Below are 19,458 nucleotides of genomic sequence, written 5' to 3' on the forward strand. Positions count from 1 at the left end.
AGATACTTTAAATGCTATGATCAAGGTCTCAGCACAAACATGTTGCAGAGATGCAATTTGAATTGTGCACTCTCCTACTTCAGAACCCTTTAAAAAAAAAAAAAAACTATTGTTTGTATGGCATCTCAGTATGAACAGTACAGTGTGAAAAGGCATTTTGTCAAATAAGAAAGCTACATTCTATCAGTAATCCCATACCTGCATCACATTTATCTCAATAAAGCACATTGTTTTTTAAAAAAGCACAATTTTACAGGCTGCAAATATAATAACTGCTTTATTATAATTGTAATAGAAAAATTGCAATATCTTAATATAATATAAATTTACCAAAATTGTCATATCAGAAACACTGAAGTTTGGGCTCTCACTGGTTAGTCATCATCCCCATGCACACACACACACACACACAAATGGAAACATTTTTTCCTTTATCTCTCTTGCCAGAATTCTTTGCAAAGACAAACTCAAAATTACTCAGGCATGTAAATAAAAAGTTTATTTTCTCAACGATGTTGCATGTTTTATAAGTCCACATATCACTCTCTGTTTAGGAGTCTAGAGCAAAGGCTAAGAAATCAAGTGCATTAAGCAAATGATGTGTACCTGAGGTGAGCAACATGCCTCTTTATACTTGCCTGATTGGAGAAGTCTCCCTCAGAACTAGGAATCAGAAAGTTCCTGAAATGATTGCATGCCTTGCCCTAAAGCATACTAGCAAATTTAAACTAACTAAATTAAACCAAGGGGAGATTCTAAAGATGGAGAGTGGCATTCAGTTGTAGCCTACCTGTACACCAGAGGAAAACAAAGTTTCAAAGTGAGGTGTTAAAAAGGCTACACAAAGGATATCGCCAAACTTTTTTTGAAGTTAATTTGTCTTTTTTTTTTTTTTTTTTTTTTTTTTTTTTACCTCCATGACTCTTTTTGTAGCACATTCACAATCCTAAAGATTGTGGATGTAGAAAACGGCTTATAATAGGAACTGTTACATCTAAACTCTCTACCAAGCCTTTTTATATAATTCATGTGTTCATGATACTTTAAAAACAATATAGGTTTTTTAAAAAATATTTTTTTGGTAGTTGTAGATGGACAGAATACCTTTATTTTATATGTTAATTTTTATGTGGTGCTGAGGATCAAACCCAGTGCTTCATACATGCTATACATGTGCTTTTCCACTGAACTACAGCCCTAGCCCAAAAACAATATAGTTTTTTTTTTAACTTGTTTAAGGTACTTATGAAAAGAAATGGTATCATGTTTCAATCCTAAAAGGTAAAGCAAACAATTGCCATTAATATTTTAATTTAACTATAATAAGAGCTTTGATCTTGGAGGGTAAGTAAGCTCCTGTTTGTATAACTGAATTGTCTAGGTTCTTCACTCTTCCAGCAAGTAGGAAGCATAAAAAGGACCCCTCCCTTGGTACAGCTGACAGGGAGATCTGATAAATGTGCAGCAACTACATACAGGGATGTTTTATTTTTCAGTGAGTTAAGATTTAAGTAAAATCCAAAATGAATGTAAATTTAAATTTAGATTTTGTTCATTTAATTGCTTTTCATAAAAATATTGATATTTTCTGTAGATAACTCAGGAAAGATTGGTTCAAATCAAATGCTATCAAGTTGAGCCTATTGGCCCGTAAGATAATCAATATCACTTTGTAGGGGTGTTACCTGAACATGGGGCCACAGTCTGTGGATCCTATTTGGAACTGTGGAAGTTTATGTTGAGGCCAACTCTGGTGGTTTCCCCTTCAGTTGGAAAACATCTGAGAGTTCTTGTGACACAGTGTCAAGCTCCACATCTTCTCAGGCTCCAGCCACAGAGGGGCTGGGTCAGGGCTGCAGCAGGTCCTCTGGCATTTCCCTTAGGAACATTCCCAGAAAGTGCATCATATCCCTGACATACAGGCTTTAACTTCAAAAGCACATATGCTTTTGGAGAAGAATTACGATGAATAAATGAATAAAATAACACTTTGTAATTAGAAATAAGTGTAGGGAAAATAGATGATGATATGAATATCAAAATATATACATGAATAGACTAGGTTAGGTAGATAGACAGGTGGATACAGAGGTGCATGCATGGATAGGTCCATGGATACTGTAAGTGGATGGTGGTTTGGGAATAACAAAGACTCTTTCCCTGACCTAATCTAAGCAGGGCCTTTGAGCCCTCTTTGTAGTAAGCCTTGTTCTGGGCCTTGTTTTTAATTTTGCCCACCCTGCTTGTTTAATAGCAAGAATCCTATTAAAGTGTAACATTTAACATTTTAGGAGAGATGAGTCTAACTCACCATCCAACCCAGTGCTCTGGAGGAGGAGGGTTGTCTGAAAAGTAATAAGCTTGTGAGTATATTCTCAAGGGTGGGTCAGGGCCCTAGCTCCTGCTAAGAAAAGGATCTTCCAGGATGGTGTCTTCATGGGTCTTTTTGAGAGGGGATTTACTCCTTAGCCTTTGAATGGGAAATCCCCTGCTCTTTCATGAGGCCTCCTTCAGCAGTGGGTGAGGGTCCTGGGTACCCTGGGCATCTGATCATAAGACACAAGGCTGGATGGAGACCTGGATGGCTTCCCTGTGAGCTGCAGCTCCTTCAGAACACAGAAGCTTCTCAGTGATGATACCTTCCACTGTCCTCTGACCCCACAGCCTCCTCAACCCCTCCGACTGCACCCTCTGCCTGTGATGCCAGTTCTGGACCCTTCCTTTCTTACTGGCAGGGTCTTACTAAGGATGATTTGAAACTTCTTTGGTGGACTTCAGATACCTCCTTCGTCCTCCCCTTTCTGGTTACAATCCTCCTTGTTCCATCTTCCATCTCCTCTTCAAGTCCCTGAGTCCTCTGACATGAACATCTTCAAACCCCGACCTCCTCTCTCCCTCTGAACACACTGCCACACTTTTCTGTTGGTATTCCAGCCCCTCCCCCAGCTCCTTCCACCTTGAACTTTAGGACCCTACCCCCCATCACAGACTCTCAAGGGACTCAGCCACTACATACCAGGGGAAAAGAAGATCTTAAAGCATCCCCCACAAGTCAGCGTAGAAATCACTAGCTCTGCTACTGAGCAAGTAGGCTGAATGCTCTCCATCCAACAGAAACACGACTCAGAAACACAAACTAGAGCCAAGTGAGCCACGATTTCACAAAACCAGGAGTTTATAGTACTGTTTATGTGATTCACAATCACATGCTTAGAATGAAAGCTGTAAGTGCTGTATTGGCATCTGTCTGCGTGTTTGTGGTGTGCAGGCACATATGCTCTGTGTGTGATGCTCTTCTGACTGTGGATGGTATTATCACGTTCAATCATGGAATCCTGTGAAAGAATTACATTCAAAGGCTGCAGAGATAGATAAGTGCCTATATAATAAATATTCTTAAAAATCCCAGAAATATAGTAACTAACCCAAATGTTTTCCACTTTCACATGACTTGAGTAAATCTTTGACTAATAAGACTATTTTGTTATTACTGATTTATTAAAAACCACTATGTTTTCTGGGGTATCAGAATTAAGTATAATGTGAGCATTCATTTTTATTCTGCTTTATCTTACTAATTAAATGAGGTAATACTGTACCGGATGTTTTAGAGTATAAATGTTATAAATTCAACCTATGAACAAATGTACAAGTAAAAATGAAATACAGGGGGCTGAAGTTGTGGCTCAGCAGTAGAGCACTCACCTAGCACATATGAGGCCCTGGGTTCAATCCTTGGCACCACATAAAGATGAATAAAGTGAAAGTATTGTGAGCAACTACTACTAAAAATAAATATTAAAAATTACTTTGAAAAAGAGATGAAATACAAATGATTGACTTCATTCATATCAACCACAGCAGGAAAACAAAACACTCAGATGTTAAGCTATTTTAGGGTTTTTGCTTTTATGGAAGTTGTCTGAGAAGCAGGTGCTATAAAAAAAATAGTTAAAGGGTTGATAACTCTAAACAATGGTTGTCTTTGCTTAATGTTATAATTGTCTAAAAATAGTTCCTAGAATCTTCCCAGTAATTATCAACCTTTGAGTTATGTGAAGTTAAGCAACAGGTTTTCATTAATCAAAAAGATAAATTACTGTAACACGAAGCCTAAATATAATTTTTAAAATTTTATCTTCTTCTTTTTTTTATTTTTTATTTTTTTTTATCTTCTTCTTTGATGTGGTAAAAGAGGCAAAATAAATTTGAGTCTTAAAAAGTTGTTTTTTCTTCCCCATGGAGGCCCCGTACTCAGGAAGCCCACACCTGTATCGCGCAGGTCTACCAAGCTGACCAGTGAACTATCAAATCCTGGTGTCTGCACAAAAATGCAAACTTGCCTGCCTCCTACTTTTCTCTGTGGGAAAAAGAAAAAAAAAAACAAAGTCATTAATAGGTTACGTTTATAATCAAGATATGAAAATAAAATTTTAAAACTTAATCAGAGTAAAGGAAAAGAACATTGTTAGAAATGTGGGATATATGATTTTAAAGGACAAAAGTAATTGTGTCCTTCTTAGAAAGAAGAAAACATAGAAGAACAACTGAATAGATATAAAAAGTTGTAGACAGTTTGCAGAAAAAAAGAATTTTGGAAAAAAGAATCTTATCATTTGTTGAAGACCAGCTAAGATTGGATGGAGTTATTTATAAAATTTTTCTTCTGTTTTTAATGTTTAGTATTGATAGCACATCAATGCTGAATGTAGAATGTGGATTTCTCTTTATTAAAACAGCTGGGTTCTTTAAGACTATTGGTCTTCTCTTAATAAGAAATTATACAAGAGTCCTCTTTAACTTTTAAGTGTCTACGTACGAAATGTAGCATCTTATCAAAAAAAATTCCCTCTGCTTTACATGTGCTTAATATTGTGCTCTTGATTTTAAGAGAAACAGGTCTTCTTATTTAAGAAAAGAACTATATTTTTGTGAGATCTACATTTAATTTTGAATTATTTCATTGTCACCTCAGTTAAAAGAGAAGCTAAATATTGGTTCACAGTAACCTAAGATCTTATTTAATCAAACCTTGTAATATTTTTGACATTTTCCCTTATTAGAATCAAATCTCACATGAATTCTTCATAATGTTGCTCTGACTTTCCAAGAAGCTCCCTGGAAAGTCCAAAGCACCTTTAACTATGACCATTTAAAAATCTTTTCACTTCCACAGACAGTTTTTGTTTCATTCTAATTCTTCTCCAAGAGCATGGATCCAGATAGATCCATTAAACTACTAACACAAGGTCAAGCATATCACAAATTAAGTACAGGAGACTGAAGGAGCTCATCAAGAGTGATTATGACTTTTTGGAGTATTAGTGGATGTTCAGTGATCTAGTTTCCGTGCACAACAAACTGCTTTTGCTTTTCTCTTAAATTATAGTTCATAAAAACCTTGTAGATTACACTTTTGTAAACAGAAGTGAAACACCTTTTTCCCCCTTCTTCCTGCCTAATCCCTCTAGCTTCTGGAAACTCTCACGGAGACTCCACTTACACACTTCACTAAGGAACTGTCCTTGTCATAGCACATAACTGGAAACTTACATAACCAAGCCTTCCACTGGTGTGTCATGCTTGAGAATGATGTACGAGAATGAGATATGACCAATTTTATGAAACTGAGACTGACTTTCTTGGAGGCAATTCTTGCAAAGCTTGGGAAAAACAGCCTGGCACCCAGCTTGCAGCGTCCCCAGCCTTTGAGGTGAGTATAGAAAGTCATTTCTCGGTGGCTCCAGAAGCTCATGATGATTTGAGTCCTTGAGAAGGGAGGAATTCACTCAAATCTATAAGTACTGAAGTTGAACACCCTGGGGATTTTTGGCTTGTTTCCTAAGCCTCAGGAGACTTTTAAAAGTCTAATCTGAGATTCCTTATGAAAGATGTCAGAAATGTAAACTTAAAAAGACCTACATTGGCAATTAACACTTTGGTTGCACTTATATAAATGGCCCAGTCAAATCCAATCAGAATAGGACTTATTTTGTAAAGAAGAATAATCTCACTTTGGTTATCTTTAAAAATAAAGAGTGATTTATGTAGAAAGAAATGTTCTGGTCTGGGAAACTAGCACACCTTTGTGTGCCATCAGATTAGGGTTTCCTTGATTGTCTTTGAGGTTTGACTATCTGTGAAATAGAATGGGTTTGGCATCTTGCAGATTTGGTCAGTCCCTACCACATCTCAACTCTCCTTTCTCCCTATCATTGGGCTATAACTCACCAATTCTTTGGTCATTCTCCTTAACTGGTGTCCCTGAGAACCAAGACCTGACTCCCAGGATCCTGATAGGGTCCTCAGGGTGTGGATGACTGGTAACCAAATTTCCCCTAGAAGATGCCCAGCTAGCTGAAGGTGCAGGACCCTCAGCCTTGCCTTGCCCTGGGCTGCTGCCCTGCAGACATCTTGGGACGCGTCTTGCCCAACATCTAGAATTATCCCTGAGTGCTCTACCACCAAGTCATGGCAGCTGTCCTTAGGGAATAGGAGGCAATCCAAGGAGAGCTGGACTTACATTGTTCAGAGGTAACAGAATGGATAGAGGAGGGACTCACGAGGTTTTTCCGAATAGAGGAGGGACTCACGAGGTTTCTCTCCTTGACTGGACTTTAGACAGGCCCATGGGCCCTCTTTTTTATCAAGGTCTCATCCCAGGGCCTTGTCCTCAACCCTGCCTAGCCAGTGGTAGCCGGAATCCTGCTAAGACTGATTGATGGGACTCCCCTTGATGTCTGATCACCTGCTCTATGTTATGAAATTCCTCATCCTTCACCCTTGACAGCTGCTCACTCTGCCTTACCTTTAGCAAGAATCCTCTTAAATCAGATGAAATTTTCCTGTTGGTATTTTTTTGTTGTTGTTGTTGACTCCTTGACTCTACTTTTGATTATAAATCTCCATCTCTCTTTGTTGTCTTTGGAGTTGATCTCAATCTCTCTGCAATTATGAATCTTTACACCAATTGCAGCCCTGTTTAAAGTCTTTTTTGCAAGTGTCAGAGTGAGTTTCTTGTTAACAAATGTATGCATAAGTATAAAATAAATTTAGGCAAATAATATACATAGAATATATATATATATATATATATATATATATATATATATATATATATATATAAAACTGTACGTGTACTTATGCAGAACATATTTATATGTGTGTGTGTATATGAGTGTGGGTGTTAGATATGATCACACATATGAAAATAGGGATAAAACAGAGTAAGGAATAAAAACACTATTCAAAGAATAAATCTGACTTTTTGAAACTCTTATGAAACACATTCATCTCAGAGTACTATGACCTTTTGCCCGGGAAGCTATGATGTGCATGGTGTAAACTCAGGTGGCCATACAGCTGAGAGCAGAGCACATTTCTGTAGCACTTGTGTGTACCAGCCTGTGTTCTGCAAGAGACTTAACTGCCTTTGTTCATGCCAGCTCTACAGCATGGGTATGAGTGTCACCCTCCAGCTTTTCCATGGTCAGACGGTAAGGGCAGGAGCTCTGACTCCAGCTAGACAGTCGGATTCCAGTCTGTTCTTCTGACCACCACCTTGTACAATCTCTCCGTCGACTCCAACATTAAGCCCCAATGACACAGCACATGGACTGCACCACTCTGACCGTTGAATCAGATTTTATAACCATCAGAATGAATAAATGCTGTGATCTGGATGAAGACTGTGTCATCGTGCCCCCAGGAGTTCAGCCAATTCTTCATTCTTCTGCCCACAGAGCCCAGCCACAGTACGGAGTCCACTGATTTCCCAGACGCACATTTCTGATTTTCCCACTGCAGAAGAAGCCTTTCACCCACGCGCTGGATTTCTAGGGCTACTTCCTGCTGTGCTCCCTGCTGTGGCCCCTTGCTGTGGAGCTGGAGCCTGGTTGTTCCTGGCCTGCCCTGTGTTTCTGTGCCAGCGGGAGGGGAGTGTTCCTGAGCCCTGGCTTCCACCCTGGGCCAAGTTTTAATAATCAAGTTCCTGGTCTTTTTCTGATACCTGGGTTCTGTGATGAGCACTTTTACCCTCTGTTCTCACCAGGTTTAGGTAGCTTTTCCTCTGCACTTGGCAGTTGGTTTTCCAAGAACAAGGCAGGTGTCCTTGTCCTGAGGTCCCTGGCTCAGAATTTTCAAATGTTGGCATCTCTCAAATCTCTGACTACCTTTTCTCCTGGACCCCTCAGTTCCTTCACTTTTTACATCTGTCAAGTGACCACTGTTTTATAAGCGATCTTTGGGGAGTTTTTCTAGTTCTAAGGAGGATGAGGTAATCTTCCTTGGAAAGGGAAAACCTCATGGGAATTTTTGGGAAGATATTTAAGTTGCCCAGTAAGAAGTTAGGAGGGTTCTCATTCAGTGACTTCCACTCAGGTGACGTGAATGGGAAGGGTTAGAGAAACGCAAAGAAGGCATCACTGGGAATCATGAAGTTGGGGCTTGTAGACGGAAACAGAGGAGACCGGAGAGTCATGATGGTCTTGGGTGACTGTCTATTTCTGTCAGAGAGAGAGAGAGAGAGAGAGAGAGAGAGAGAGAGAGAGAGAGAGAAGAGACTAGTCTCATTGGCAAAGATGGAATAAGAACAACCATATTTACTTATTACAGAAATATATGAGTGTTAAATTTTCTAATAATTTTATGTAATAATCTTACCTGACTTCTCTCTAATGTATCATATCCCTAGATTAGAAAACAATTAATAATTATATGTTTCTTTGATATTTTATGAATATATTTCATAAAGATTACTACAAAACAATTCATCTATATACTGTAATGTGTACAAATACTCAATTATCTAATGAAAAATTCCTTTAATAACATGTTGAACTTGAATTCACATTGCAGCTTACAAAGTGCCTCATTCCCTTATTTATTTATTTTAAATTGTTTAGTTAATTTTTACTTTAAAACACTCAGTTCAATTAACCTGCTTATCAGGTTTATAGGGTACAATATGGAATAAGGTTTACCCTTTTACATACAGTGTAGAGTTCTCTTGGTTGTAACAACTCAGATACACCTCTGGCCCCACCTTGATCAAGTGAAGAGAGTGTCCATCAGCCTCCATCACCTGATTTCTGTGTCCACTGTTCCCAGGGCTTGATGTCTCTGGTCCATTCTGTACTGCAGAAGGCCATTTAAATGGGGTAAAGCTGCATGTGGGTCTTGGCTCTGGCTGTTTTCCCTGGGCATCATGTGTTTGACAAGATCCCTCCATATCATTGCATGTGTGAGTGGCTTCTTCACTTTCATGGCTGAGTAGAGTTCTGTAATAAACCGTGGATTGTACTCAGTTTGCATGGTGAAGGATACTTAGGCTGCTTCCAGTTTTCAATTGTTATTTATAAAGCCACTATCATTATATTGATCTATTTTTTGATCCATATTACTTTAGGTAATAATCCCAACAAATTTGTGAATTAGCCCCATTTTATTCCATTTACCAGATACAGAGATTGAATAACTTTCTCAGAATTAAACATCCAGTGATTGGTAGTAATTCTAGAAATGGCAAGATTCTAGGAAGGTTAGACTGTGGTTAGTTAAAGAGGTGAGTACAATGATTCCAGGACTACTCATGTGCTTGCATACCCACCCTTGCATGCACACGCACACGTGCGCCTGCTCACGTGCTTGGTCTCAGTGCATGGATACCAAATTTGGCCATGACAGTCACACTCCTGTTCAGGACAACAGTGCCCATCTGCTCCCTCCAATCATGCACAAGAGCTCCGCGTCACCTTGCTCCTGCCAATGCTTGCCACTTTTCAGTCTTCTAATTTTTCTGCAGGTGTAATCAGTGGCATGGCAATAATAAATGATGGCAGTGCTAATGAAGATGCAGGTTCAGCTAGTCCATTCATCACTGGTTTACGGCAAATGTGAAACAGTGGAACTTGAGGAAGGGAATCTGGTTGGCAGAAGCCTGAAGGTCTCCAGATGGCTGAAGAACTCCAAATGAACACAGAAGATTGGAAGAGGAAGAAAGCAATCAAGGCAAGAGACCTGGGGGCAGAGACCTTGATGACTAATTGTGACAGTTTGGGGACTTATATGTCTAGCAAAATAAGGGCCCTTATGACAAATTAGAGGAAAGTTATGTGCTACTATTTCATAGTAAAAATTTTTAATAACAAGTGTATGTATCTAGAGCTGTTGAAGGTCTGATTTATAGAAAAGGCTTCTCCAACAGTGGCAGATCCATTGGTCGTGTGTCTCCAGGGTCAGGGATGTGAGGTTTCATCTTGGTTTTACTCTACAAAACATTCAAAATGAACCAATTTCATCTGTCAAGACTGGTTCATTTTAAATCAATATGTATGGTTATTGGGATTTGTTATTTTACATTTAACTAAACACTGTTTTAGATCCAAAACATAAATCTGAATCTGCTACAACGAGGATTTAATATTCCTTGTCAAATGTAATTTGATGCTTGATTCACTGATGGATGGTGCTGATTGTGATCCCCAATCTTGGAACGGGGGAACTGAAAAACTTCATGAAATGTGTTTCTGAAAACCTCTAATACAATATTTAAGAGATGTGAAGAATGGAGTTTATAGACAGCATTAAAATATTCTTTAAGTCTTAATTTATTGGGCCCATCTGTAGTTTTCTTCCATCTTTAAGATTATGAAAGTGTTCATACTTAAAATGTATGAAAATTGTTTAGTATCTAAGGTATTAAAATAAAAGCAGTGTTAAAATGAGATACTTAGTTCTGCTGTTGTTGCACTTGATTCTCTGTTAGAATTCTGTCACTCAGAGGCTAAGTAGCAATCTCTGATAAAAATGGCCAACATTTATTACAAGCTGAGCACGAGCCAGTTGCATGCTTGTTTTGCGTGAGTATCAGCCAGGAACGGTCATTTGCTCTGGTCTACAGCTGAGGACACTGAAGCACAGAGATTAGTTAACCTGCTTGTGGTTCTACGCTGGCTCTCCTGGACCCAGGCTGCCTGGCTGGGGATCCATCCCATAATAGATTCTGACATCATACAGCGCTGAGAGCCAGCATCAGAACATTTCCATAAGGGCTGAAAGCTTCTTTCTCTAATTGACTGTTGTGGCCAGATGCCTATCTTGCAAAAGTTTTCCTTTTCACTCCAAATATCAATTATTTATTGTGTTTGCAAGTTCAAATATCTCTGAGGTTAAACTTAATTTATGTATTTAATAATAGTTTTGGCCAAGTATGCAATGCCAAATTAAATTCAAGCACTGAAGTACTTATCTTGATGGCTTAATATGTATTCCAAGCAGACTCAGTTTATTCATTTATTAATTAGGGTTCGATGCTGGGGATACAATGACATAAATAGCCACAGTTCATTAAGCATGCACTTTAGGCAGATTCTGAAAAGCATATTGAAACTCTCATGCTGTTCACTGTTAGTACCTTGGAAAGCAGAGAGCTCCTAACGCAGAAACACACTGTGGTGGTGTCTGACCTCACCTCTAGGGAAGCCTTCACAGGGAGGTGGCACTTTAAACTCCTCTGAGGTCGGGAGGGAGGAATCTCAACGAGGTGGGAAGCAGAGATGAAGAAGGCCAGAGGCAGGGGAGTGGAAAAGAGATGGGGATGGAGAAGAACTGCTAGGGCATGGTCTGTTTTCTGTTACTGTATCTGGATATATGGACAAGGTGATTTATAAAGAACAAAGGTTTATTCCCATGAGGGTTCTGGAGGCTGGAATGTTAAAGGGCCCTGGTGAGGGCTTCCTGTTGATGGAATCTTTCTGGGGCAACCCGAGGAAGCACACCTGACAGGCTTCATAAGTTGACAGGGCCCATACAGGAGACAGCCAAGCTGAGCTTGTCAGCAGATGCGCTTTTGAGAAGCTCAGAACCTATTCTTTATTGACCCACAGAGGGCTGGCTCCGCCCCCTGACCTATCACCTCTGAAGGTCTCGCCCTGTCTGACCTCTTAGTAACTCATAGTAGGACTAATGTCAACAGGAGTTTTGGTGGGGACACTCTAACCACACCAGACACAAAGACAGTTTTGTAATTCTGCTTGAAGAAAATTTCTCTGCTGTTTTACAAATAAAGTGCTGTGATCAAACATTAATCATTTTAATGAGACTGGTTCTACCTGTATACAAAACAAAGGAACAGGATGGTGCACTTTTGACATTTATCATTTTCTGCCTACCCACTCTTTATTCTAGCCCATCACAACTTCCTTCCAGCAGCATATGAAGTTGGTAATGTAAGAAAACAAATTGATTTTGATTTCTAAAACAATGTAGAGGTCAATATATAAATTGATATTTTTCCAAAATAAGAGTGTGTGTTATCTTTTTAACCTATCTATCTATCTATTTATTTACTTAAGTTGTTGATGAACCTTTATGTTATTTGCTTATTTATATGTGGTGCTGGGAATCGATGAAGTGCCTGTCACGTACAAGGCAAGCGCTCTGCCTCTGAGATACAACTCTAGCCGCTATGTATGTGTTATCTTTTATTGATTCATTTTAATTTACATTGATTTGTTATAAATGTTAAAACCTTATAGAGCATTTCAATCTCCTCCCATTAATGTAACAAATTTTATATACAGTAAAACCCCCTCTCAGGGTATAGTTCTGTGGCTTTTGACCAAGTCCTATGGTCAGGTCATCATTAAAGTCAAGGCAGAATCCGCCCCAGCACCAGCCCAGATTCCCTGTCTCTGTGCCCAATTTCCCTTTCATGCTCTGCTACTGGACAAAGTGTCTTCACGTCCACCCAGTTTTTGCCTTTTCAGATATCATATGAATGTAATCTTCCAGCATGCTGTTCTTTGTGTCTGGCTACTTTTATTTTGCCTAAAGCATTCAAGATTCTTATATATAATCATGTATATCAGTGTCCATTTATTTTTTAAATTGAGATTAATATGTAATTATTGTGTGTATTTGAGAGTATGGTATGATATTTACCATGCACTTGACACATATGATCAAATCAGGGAAATTAGCATTTCTGTCTCCCTATTATTTCTCTGTTTGGAGCCTCAGAGCTTTGCTCTTCTAAGTCTTCCTAAAATACACAATATACAACGACTATAGTCTGACAGTGATACGGAGCATGGAAACGTATTAATTCCGGAGGCTGTGTTTGGGTACCTGTTGTCCACCCCCTTCAGCCCTTCTACCTCCCTGCATCCAGTAACCACTGTTCTTTATCCCTCTTGACTTTCTTTTTTTTATTATTTGTTATTTTTAGATATACATGACAGTAGGGTGTATTTTAACATAGTAGACATACATGGGATGCCACCCATTCCCATTAGGATCTCATTCTTGTGGTTGAATGTGATGTGGAGTTACACTGGTCATGTATTCATCTTATGAATATAGGAAAGCTAAGTTCAATTGACTCCACTGTATTTCCTATTCCCATGTCCCCTCCCTTTCCTCCATTCCCCTTTGTCTAATCCACCGAACTTCTATACTTCCTCTCCCTACCCTCCCTTGTTATGGGTTAGCATCCACATGCCATAAAGAACATTCAACCTTTGGATTTTTGGAACTAGATTATTTTACTTAGCATGATATTCTCAGTTTTATTCATTTACAGGCAAATGCTATAATTTCATTCTTCTTTATAGCTGAGTAATATTCTATTGTGTGTGTGTGTGTGTGTGTGTGTGTATCTCCATTTTCTTTATTCATTCATCTGCTGAAGGGAATCTAGGTTCATTACATAGGTTGGGCTTTGTGAATTGAGCTATTATAAATATTGATGTGGCTGTGTCACTGTAGTATGCTGATTTTAAGTCCTTTGGGTATAGGCCAAGGAGTGGGATAACTGGGTCAAATGATGGTTCCATTCCAAATTTCCTAAGGAATCTCCATACTGCTTTTCACAGTGGTTGCACCAATTGGTAGTCCCACCAGCAATGTTTGAGTGTAGCTTTTTCCCCCACATCCTTGTCAATATTTATTTTTACTTGTATTCTTGATAATTACCATTCTGCCTAGAGAGAGATGGAATCTCAGTATATTTTTAATTTGCATTTCTCTAATTGCTAGAGATGTTGAACATTTTTAAATATATTTTTGAGCATTCATATTCTTCTATTAAGTGCTATTCAGTTCCTTTGCCAATTTATTGATTGAGTTAATGGAGTTTTTTTGGTGTTAAGTTTTTAGAGTTCTTTGTATGTCCTGGAGATCAATGATCTATCAGAGGTGCAGGTGGTAAAGATTTTCTCTCATCCTGTAGGCTCTCTGTTCATGTTCTTGATTGTTTCCTTTTCTGTACAGAAGCTTTTTAATTTGATGCCATCCTATATATCAACTCTTGGCATTATTTCCTAAGTTTTAATGGGTACTGTTGAGAAAGTCATTGCCTGTGACTAAAAGCTGGAGTATTGACCCTAGGATTTCATCTAGGAGCGGCATCATTTCTGATCTAATTGCTAGGTCTTTGACCCATTTTGAGGTGGCTTTTGTGCAAGATGAGAGATAAGGGTGTAGTTTCATTCTTCTACATATGTATAGCTAGTTTTCCTGGCACCATTTGTTAAAGGTTGCCTTTTCTTCAGTGTATGTTTTTGGCATCTTTATCAAGGATGAGATGACTATAGATAAGTGCATTTGTCTCTGTGTCTTCTGTTCTGTACCCTTGGTCTGTGTGTCTGTTTAGATGCCAGTACCATGAAGATTGTGTTACTATAGCTCTGTAGTATAATTTGATATTAGGTATTGTGATGCCTCCAGCATTGCTTTTTTGGTTTAGAATTGCTTTGGCTATTTTGGGTCTTTTATTCCTCAAAATGAATTTTAGGACTTTTTTTTTCTAGTTCTTCAAACATAGCACTTTTTATACTTTCCATGTTCTATATTAGATTTTTTTCTTTAGAAAGCATAGACATAGATGTGTATTTTTGTTTTCATTAATTCCTGGAACATGTGTTGCAAAAATTATAGTTTCTCTATTGGATAGCTTTAGTATTTTTTGGTATTTTTCTTGAAAATCAATTAACTTTGTGAGTCTGTTTCTCAACTCTATTCTCTCTCTCTCTCTCTCTCTCTCTCTCTCTCTCTCTCTCTCCATATATATCTTCCAAATTCTGTGTGTGTGTGTGTGTTCCAAATTTCTCTATAATTGCACTGTGATGGCCAGCGTAGCTTTCTACGAGGTCTAGATACCAAGATGAGTCCATCACCATACTTGGTTTCTTTCTTTCCAAAGTTCACTGACTACTGCTGTTCCTTCCTGCTGTCCTTTTGGTGCATGCCCTAGGAATTTTGAAGCTGTCCGTGTACTAGTGAAGACTGACATACTTTCATGGATCAGAGACCCCTTAGCATTCTATGATGTTTTTCTGCCTGACAGGCAACCTTTTGTCCAGAAGATTGCTGGTAGCTACTCCAGCTTGCTTTCTGTGAGTGTTTGAATAGTTTACTTTTTTCTTTTTATTCTAACCTATTTCTGTCATTATATTTAATGTAGATTTTATTGTAAACAATATGTAGTTAGGATTTGGGTATTTTCCCTAAAAATTATAGCTTGTTTTTTATTCAGTGAATTAGAACACTTATATTGTTATTTATGTGGTTGGATTAAAACTTCCATTTTGCTCTTTGATATTTATTTCTTCGGTTTCTTTATTTCTCATTTATTTCTACCTTCCTGATTCAGTACTTTCCATGATTTCATTTTGTTTCTAGTCTTGGATTATTATTAATATGTTCTTTAAAATGCTTTTAGTGATTTCCATATGGTTCAAAATGTGCATATTTTGATCACTTGTAGTATTGACAAATGGAAATTGTGTATATTGGTGCTGTAAACAGGACATATTGACAGATGTACATCAGCAGGTTGTGAAATGGTCAAATCAAGCTAATTAACACATCCATCACCAAACATCCTTATTTAGTCTTAGTAGAATAAATAAGGTAAATATTATCTTAGCAATAAAATATGTACCTTTTTTGATTAAATTCCACCTTCAAATGATTCCATACTATTTCACACATGGTTTAATACTCTAGCAACTGCATGCTTTCAACCTCTCTGCCATTTTTGCCTCTCTGTCATGTATATTACTTTTAAGTGCATTGTAAATTCAAAATGTTGCTACTACTTTTGCTTTGGAGAATAAATTGCTTTCACAGCAATCAAAAAATAAAAAATAACAAATTTAAAAATTACCTTTGTCTACCCTACCCTACACTCTTTATTTGCTTGTGTAGATCCAGCTTTCCATCAGGTTTTTTTTTTTTTTTTTTGAGAGGGAATATTTATTTTTTTCTTTTTTTAGTACTGGGGATTGAATCCAGGGGACATTAACCACTGAGCCACATCATCAACCCTTTTTATCTTATTTTGAGAGAGTGTCTCACTAAGTTGCTTTAAGCCTCACTAAGTTCCTGAGGCTGGCTTTGAACTTGCAATGCTCCCACCTCAGCCTCTGGAGTGGCTGGGATTATGAGTGTGCACTGTTCCCGGCTCCGTCAGTTTTATATCCCTTCTGCAGCTGTCTTCTTATAGTGCTTGTTACAGTGTAGATCTCTGTGGATACATTTTCCTACTAAACATGGATTTGTCATGGGCACCTTATTTCCTCTTCATCTTGAAATGTCCCTTCTCTGAGTACAGAACCCTGGTTGATCTCTTTTTAAAAGTCACTTCCGTTTCTCCTGGCTCATCTGACCAGTTATGGGAAGTCACTGTGAATGTTATCTTTGTTCCTGTGCTCGCAGCGTTTCTTTCCCTGGTTTTCTAGCAGTTCCAGGTTCTTACATGGCAGGTGCACTTCGGTTTGGGGCCTAATGTTCTCTGAGCTACTTGGGCCAACATGGATCTGGCTTCACCCCTCCAACCTCAGGGACTCAGGGCTTCCTTCTGTTTTTGTTTTCTTGTTTAGGGAGGTGGATCTCCCTAATTGCAGGGGTTTCAACAGAGCCATGAGGACAGAGTTGGTCTTTATGCACAAAGTCTTTGTTCCACAGGAGAGATGGCAGATTGGGGTTCTGCACGTGCAAGGCATCAGCTGTCACCCCAGGAGGTCCTGAGCCAGGGGAGGCTTTCCCAGGACTCAGCCCAGCCATCTTGGGAGCTGCAGGTAGAGTTCAAGGAGAAGAGCCTGGTGGGAAGCAGGACTCCTCTTGCACCTGCCACTCCCTCGGCCTTTATATCTTCTCCTTAGCTCACACTTGGCCTTGAGTTATTTGTTAACAATTTTTAGATGAATTCTTCCTAGTAGTGTCTGTTCCAGGAAGCAAGTTCTGTCACGCTAGTTCTCCTTGAAAGTGTTTCTTTCCGTAGATTTTAGGTTAATTGATTGCTCTGTGATGTCAGCTTCCTGGTGGGTACACAAAAATTGTAAACATATAGATTATCTGGCAGCTTTCTGTTCTTTGTTCTTGTAGGAACAAGCTTTTTCAGTTTTCCACATTCTTCTTGGGAGTCAGTGTCCTGTTCATTTATATTTTATGTGGATTGTGTGTATGAATTTATGGAAAATTAACATGCAATCACAAGGAAAATCTTGACTTAAAATGGGATGAAAAGAGAAATGGTGAATTAGCCTTAATTAGGCCAAATTGTATGATATATATAAAATATATATTATACATATTATGTATATTATATGTATTTTATGTATGTATATACACACACATTTGTTTCTCTTTTAATTGTATATCAACACAGTAAGTCAATTTTTTTGAGTGTGGAACTTTTAGTATATTTCCACTATTATGATTTTTTTCTTTAGTTAAAAAAAAATTCTTACTCCTGCATGAATTTCTGTGGCCGACTGGTTAGCAGAAAGCATAGGTTTCATTTTAAACCAATTACTTCGTAACCTAAAAACATTTCAGACAAAATGGTAAATCTTTTTTTTTCTGTTTTGATGGCATGCCATATATTATTATAATAACTACTATTATTAGATAGAATAATTGCATATTTACTATAATAACATAAATAGTAAGTACTATTGGTCTGAATGCTTGTGTCTTTGGAACCTAAGAACACTCGGAACTTACTCGCTGAGGCAATGGTACTAAGAGGTCATCGAGTCATTGTCAGAGCCTGGGTGAAGGACATTAGTGCCTGAACAAGGGGAGGAGCTGTCTCCCCTCCTGCTCTGTGAGCACACACCTGGAAGGGCCCTCTGTGAACAAAGGCCCTCGCCACACATTGCAACTGCGTTAGGCCTTCACAAATGTGAAGGATGAATTTCTGTGATTTATGAAGTCCCCCATTCTCAGGTATGTTTGTTATGGCCACCAGAACAGCATCAGACATTACCTACTTAAATAATTACATACTAATATCATTGTAACATTATGACAGATGTTTGAAAAGCACATAGATGAAGATCTGTGGTGAGAAAAGCCAGGAAATTAATTTAAATGGAGCTTACCTGTCAGATTGAGAAGGTGCCATTTTTACCATCGACTTCAGTGAACTATATTGTGAAAATTCCAACTCTTTGAAAACATTAGAAAAAAAACCTTCCCCTCTTCCTTCTATTCTTAAATTATTTTCCTGGTACTAATAAATATCATAGGCATTGCTTTCCTTCAAGTCTGTTTGGAAGAAAAGAAAGGAAAGGAAGGAAAAACAAAAACAAAAAACAAAACAACGCCACAGAAAGCCTCGTATTACACTTATCACCTCAGGCCTGGCTCCACCCCGGGGAGTCCCTGGGCAATGGTGGCTCTGCCACCTGGTGTGGCAGCCTCTACAGCACCGCGTTCACCTTTCCATCTGGTGGGGTTTTGTGCTGGATCTCTGGGCTTCGGCCCAGGGGAGAGGAGTTTCCCTGACTCGGAAGCTCCTGCTGAAGGAGGCCGACACTCTGCTTCTGCGGCTGCTCCAGTCAGGGAAGCAGCCTGGAGGGAGTCTGAGGAGGGAGGAGCCCTCTCTGTGCAGAGGACCAGGATCCTACGGAGGTCCTGGACGTCTACAGTGACTGGCCCTCAGCCTGCAGCTCCAGGGCTGAACAGCGATTCCCCGGGAAGGGCTTTCAGTGCACACAGGAGGCCTAGGGCAGGAGAGCTCGGGGGAAGGCAGTTGAGGGAATCGTGCATTTCCTTACTGATATGAAATGCACAATGGGAAAACTGGGTCACACATGGTTTGCATGGGAAGTGTCAAGGAGGACTCTTCCACTTCAGAGAGGGCAGTGACTGAGTTGTAGGGTAAGTCGAGGCGTCTAGGAATTGGACAGATGGGGACGAGGGAAAGATGCCTAACCAGAAAGCAGCAGTCACCTCTCCCAGTAGACTCTGCATTTCCAGGAGCCCAGAGGGGTTCCTGGCACCCTCATCCGGGCAGGCTTAGGATGGTATGAAGAGGAAAAACAAAGCTTTTATGGAAGTTGCATATAAAGAGAAACTTAAGAGGAGACGTGTCAGGCAGCACTGGAGGAGAGAATGAGGAAAATCCTGGAGAAATTGCAAGGGGAAAGAGGAAAATGGAAATACACT

Source organism: Marmota flaviventris, chromosome 16 (assembly GCF_047511675.1).
Source record: "Marmota flaviventris isolate mMarFla1 chromosome 16, mMarFla1.hap1, whole genome shotgun sequence".
Lineage (NCBI taxonomy): Eukaryota > Metazoa > Chordata > Mammalia > Rodentia > Sciuridae > Marmota > Marmota flaviventris.